This window comes from Zingiber officinale, chromosome 7B (genome assembly GCF_018446385.1).
Source record: "Zingiber officinale cultivar Zhangliang chromosome 7B, Zo_v1.1, whole genome shotgun sequence".
NCBI lineage: Eukaryota > Viridiplantae > Streptophyta > Magnoliopsida > Zingiberales > Zingiberaceae > Zingiber > Zingiber officinale.
The window spans coordinates 39,857,641-39,863,640 of record NC_055999.1 but is presented as its reverse complement, the minus strand read 5'-3'; positions in this window follow the sequence as shown (position 1 = coordinate 39,863,640).

Here is a 6,000-nt window from a genome sequence, read left to right as displayed (position 1 = left end):
GCATGAGTTGTTTGATATATGTTCCAGCCGCCTGTGACTGTGTATACTGTGTCTGTATTGATGTTTAAGGTCATCGGTACAGGGGAGACTCTGCCGGAATTTTTCGATAGGGATTCCTCGTGGTTTCAATCACACCGGTTAAGTAGAGTTAATAGTTAAGTAATGGTCACCTTAGAGAGTAGTAGAGTAGTAAGAAGGGTGGTCGTTACAGTTGGTATCAGAGCAGTTCTCATTCTCCAGCATCACACACATCAGCATCATCCTTGCCGTCTTCAAGTAAGAAAGTATTTAAGTTCTTTCTTTTATTGCTTTCCTTATTATTAACTGCAGTACAGAGTATTTGCTTATGTGTGCTTAAGTAAGATAGAAGTTTTTGTTTCTCTTTTCTTTATTCATATACATAAGTATGTTTAGAAAGGATAGAGAAGATATCAAGTTTTTCTCTGCATAACTAGATGTCAAGAAGAGGACATCCCCGTACCATTCGTACTGAGGACCGAGCTCAGGAGAACGAAGAGCCCAGAACAACTGGGCCTAATCTCTTTGAAGTTGTTGCTCAACTTCAGAGACAAGTAGCAGAGTAGTAACAAGTGATTGCCAATCTGATGGCCAATCAGAAGCCAGCTCCTCCCACTCCCCCAACCATCAATGTGGAGACCCCAGTGGTGACTGAAGTCCCATCAGTTGCCCTGGAAGTCGCCACAACACCTAGAAGACAAGAATATCCCTGATACAGTGGCTGAAGCTGAAGCCAGAAAGTTTCTCAGGCACGACTGACCCTGGGATGCCCAGGCTTGGTTCAAGACACTTGAGAGCACAATGGAGCTTCTTAACTAGCCATAAGTCGAGAAGGTTAAGTGTGCCTCTTTCTGCCTATCTGGAGATACTTGTGTGTGGTGGGAGCGAGTTAAGAGTAAGAGAGCAGTCAACCAGATGAGCTGAGTTGACTTTGAGACAGAGTGTTCAGAGAATTCTTCCGTCAACGGATCACCATTAAATATTATGAAGAGCTTATAGAATTCAGACAAGGTGACCTACTAGTAGAAGAAGCGGTCAAAAGATTCAACAGGCTAGCTCGCCTTTGCCTAGAGTTAGTAAGTACAGTGAAAGAATGAGTCAGACTGATGCTCCGAATGCTGAGACCAGAAATAACACTTAATGTGAGTAGTGAAACTCACCGACCACAGATTGGTGAAGAGCTGGTCAGCAGGGCATTAGTGAGCACTATCTGAACAGCATCAAGGCTCAACAAACGCAACACAAGTCAGTCAAGATCGAAGACAAGACAGTGGGGAAACAGAGACCCCAGTCAAGTAATCAGAACTGGAAGGACAAAGATAACAAGAAAGACCCAAGCAGGAAGATGTTCGGGTAGTCTTTGAGTATCCAAAGGTATTTCCAGAAGGGCTACCTGGACTACCTCCCAACAGAAAAGTGGAGTTTGAAATTGAATTGGTTCCTGGTACCGGTCCAATTTCAAAAGCTCCATACCGCATGTCTCCGACAGAGCTGAAAGAATTACAAGAACAACTTCAGGAGCTGCATGACAAAGGCTTCATCCGCCCTAGTCATTCACCATGGGGAGCTCCAGTGTTGTTTGTCAAGAAGAAGGACGGATCTATGCGGATGTGCATAGATTATAGAGCTCTGAATCAAGTAACAATCAAGAACTAGTACCCCCTTCCTAGGATCGACGACTTATTTGATCCGCTGAAAGGGGCAACAGTGTTCTCAATGATAGACCTGCGCTCTGGGTACCATCAGCTGAGGGTGAAAGAAAGAGATATACCCAGAATAGCTTTCAGGACCAGATACGGACACTACGAGTTTGTAGTCATGCCTTTTGGTGTGACTAATGCACCAGCGGTCTTCATGGACTTAATGAACAGAGTGTTCAGAGAATACCTTGACAAATTTGTCATCGTATTCATCGACGACATTCTAGTCTATTCAAGAACCCCAGAGGAGCATGACACGCACTTGAGGATAGTACTGCAGATCCTTCAGCAAAAGCAGCTGTATGCTAAGTTCTCAAAGTGTGAGTTCTGGTTGGAGCAGGTGGCGTTTCTAGGTCACATTATTTCTAAAGAAGGTATCCAAGCAGATCTAGCCAAAATAGAAGCGGTCAACAACTGGAGTAGACCCAAGAACGCCAGGGAGATCAGAAGCTTCCTTGGTCTAGCTGGGTACTACAGGAAATTCGTGGAGGATTTTTCCAGAATAGCTTCTCCACTAACGGCCCTAACAAGGAAAAACAAGAAGTTTGAGTGGTCAGATAAATGTGAGCAGAGTTTCCAAGAGGTCAAGAAGAGACTGACCAGTGCTCCTGTCCTGACAGTTCCAGAGAGTGACAAGAGTTTTGACATCTACAGTGATGCTTCCAAGATGGGCCTAGGAGTTGTTATCATGCAAGAAGGAAAAGTTATAGCTTATGCTTCCAGGCAACTCAAAGATTATGAAAAGAACCACCCCACTCACGATCTTGAGCTGGCAGCTGTGGCTTTTGCACTAAAACTCTGGCGACATTATTAGTATGGAGTTTAGTGCAGAATCTTCACAGACCATCATAGTCTTAAGTACTTCTTCACCCAGAAGGACTTAAACATGAGACAGCGTAGGTGGCTAGAGTTGGTCAAGGATTATGACTGCGAAATCCTCTACCACCCAGGCAAAGCTAACAAAGTGGCAGATGCACTAAGCAAAAAATCCAGTGCATCCCTGATGTTTTTGTAATTATTAGCCCTGCCACTGCAGAAAGAGTTGTCAGATTTTGGAATGCAAATTATTTATGGGCAACTCTCTGCATTGACCTTAGAGTTAACCCTACTTGAGGATATACAGAGAAAGCAAAGTGAAGATCCAGATATCCAGAAGATCAAGCAAGGGATATAAGTAGGGAAAAATTCAGAGTTTTGAGTATCAGACAGTGGAATTCTTTACCAGGGGAACCGCCTTTGTGTCCCCAATGATGAAGAGTTGAGAAAGAAATTTTAGAAGAAGCTCATAGTACACCCTACTCTATGCATTCTGGTTCTACTAAGATGTACCAAGACGTGAAACAGAGTTTCTGGTGGTCTGGACTCAAAAGAGATGTAGCTAAATATGTCAGTACCTGCCTGACATGTCAGAGGGTCAAAGCAGAACACCAGAGACCAAGAGGAGTTCTACATCCTCTTCCTATACCAGAGTGGAAGTAGGAAGACATATCCATGGACTTCATAACAGGTCTCCCAAGAACCATAAATGGATATGATGCGATATGAGTAATAGTAGACCGATTGACCAAGTCTGCTCATTTTCTAGCCATCAAGGTGTCCCACTCTATAAAATAGTTGGCACAGTTGTATGTTAAAGAGGTGATCAGACTTCATGGAGTTCCTAAATCTATTGTTTCTGATAGAGATGGACACTTCGCCTCTCACTTTTGGGAGTGTGTTCAGAATGCACTAGGCACCAAACTTAAGTTCAGCACAACCTTCCATCCTCAGACTGATGGACAGACAGAGCGAGTAAATCAGATTTTAGAAGATATGCTCAGAGCGTGTGCGCTAGATTTCAAAGGAAGTTGGTGCAAGTATCTATGCTTAGCTGAGTTTGCCTACAACAATAGCTATCAGGCCACCATCAAGATGGCACCTTATGAGGCCTTGTATGGCAGGAAGTGCAGATCACCCATTTGCTGGCAAGAAGCAAGTGAGAGAAAAGAAATGGAGTTAGAGTTGGGCATCCAGACAGAGCTGATAGAAGAAACCACTCAGGCTATCCAGAAGATCAGACAGAGGATTGAGACTGCCCAGAGTAGACAGAAGAGTTATGTTGACACACGTCGTATGCCACTTGAATTTCAAGTAGGGGATTCAGTCTGTCTCAAGGTTTCTCCTATGAAGGGAGTGATGAGATTTGGCAAGAAGGGAAAATTAAGTCCCCGCTATGTAGGACCTTACCTGATCATAGAGAGGATTGGGAAAGTATCTTACAAGCTGGACTTACCACAAGACATGTCAGCAATACATGATGTATTTCATGTCTCCATGCTAAAGAAGTGTCTCCATGACTCTAGCCAAGTGATTGAGCCTCAGTCAGTGCAGATTCAGGAGGATCTTAGCTATGAGAGCAGACCTACACAGATAGTGGACAGAGCAGTCAAGAGACTAAGAAACAAAGAAGTGCCACTAGTGAAGGTCATCTGGCAGAACCAGAAGCACGAAGAAGTCACTTGGGAGCGTGAGTACAGTATGAGATAGAAATATCCAGAACTGTTCTAAGTTTGAGGACGAACTTTTTATAAGATATGGGGGATTGTAATGACCTAACTTTCCCTATTTCGAGTTCTAAATGTCCTTAAAAATATTTGGAGATGCTTTTAAAATATTCTAGAGATTTTAGAAATTTTTAGAGTATTTTTAAGCAATTTTTGGAAGTCGTTTGATATTTTTACAAAACGAAAGAAGTTTTGACAAAAAATGTCCAAGCCGAGGTTTGAACCGAAAACCTCGGGTTAAGCTGAGATTCGCTTAACCAATAGACCAGCTGAATGTTTCTTAGTTAAATTTACATCGAAATATAGTTAAGCTATAATGAAGCCCTAGTTACAAAAGGGAGCTCACTTATTCCCGAGCCCTAATTCCCATTCCTCACCCTTCTCTCCCGACAGCGCTGTTCCTCTTCTCGGACGAAATCGCAACTGGAGGCTAGGGTTTGCTCCCTCCGGCGTCGGCGAAAGGCTCTTTCCGGCCGATCTTCACCCGTTCGTGGTTACCTCGACGAAGGGAGCCCGAAAACACCAAAGAGCCGCCAAGATCTTCACCTAGAACCTCCTTCCTCCTTCGGTTGGGGGCTCATCCGAACCCTAGATCTCCTTCTTGGTTGTAAGTCCAAGCAAACAAGGGGTAAGTACTACTCACCTGTGGTAGGAGTTGCTCCGAATTTAGGGTTTTCGTTTCCCTTTGTTTCGGATTTTGCTGTGCCGAGTAGTATTGTATGCTAGAGCTTTTCCTTTCTTTGCTTTGTTTATCTGGCTGAATTTCTAAGGTTGAGTTGCTGTGCCGAATTGCCATGCTAGGGTTTTTCTTACAATCCACAGCATGCTCCTTTGTTTCAGATTTCACCGTGCAGAGTGGTTGCTAGGGATTTAGCCGTGTAGTTAATGAGCATGAACAACTACTTAGTCAAGTATGCAGTGTTAGTTTCCTTGTTATTCGATTGCATGAGAATTTTGAATTTTATGATTTATATGCTTCAATTGTGATAATCTGAATAGCCTCAAATTCTAGCACGTAGTTATGCTTTAAGCATGCCTTTAGCACTTGAATGGTGTATTCTTGTATGTCTACCTGCTGCCCATAAATTCCAGCAAGCTTGTCCTTCATTTGGGCCGTGCAGATGGGCGCAAACAGCCCTCGATCATTAGCATTTCAAGTGTAGGCAGTCCTGGATGATTGATAGGCATGATCAACAGGTTATCTAAGTGAAAATTTTACTTTTTGGTGTTGTATAGTGGCACGAACAACCCTTAACCTAGATACAAGGTGTTAGTTTCTTTGCTATTTAATAAATATGATGAACCCTGTTTAATAGCATTTCAAATTCAGCCCTTCATTAATTTGTAAGCATGATATTCTATTGGGTATGTGCAGCATTGATCCCTTTATTACTAGGTTTCATTTGCTATTAGTTATACCTGGGCAGACTTTCTAGTTTCCCATTTGCTATTGGAATAACATGAGCAGTATTGAATTATAATTCAGTTGCTAGTTTCTTGTTTTGATACATATGCATATATGTGTTAGTTAGCTTCTAATAGCTCTTTAATCTAAAGCATATAGTTAGTTGTTTTTGCTATTTTAATAAGATGAATAGCCATGTATTTTAGTGGAATGATTATGTGCCCTATTAAACCTTTTGAGGATTATGGGTAACTACAAGTAAGAAAAAGACCAAGGTCTAGTTAGAAAAGATAACAAGTAAATTAAAAGTAAGAGGCTAGTACCCGACTTCCGA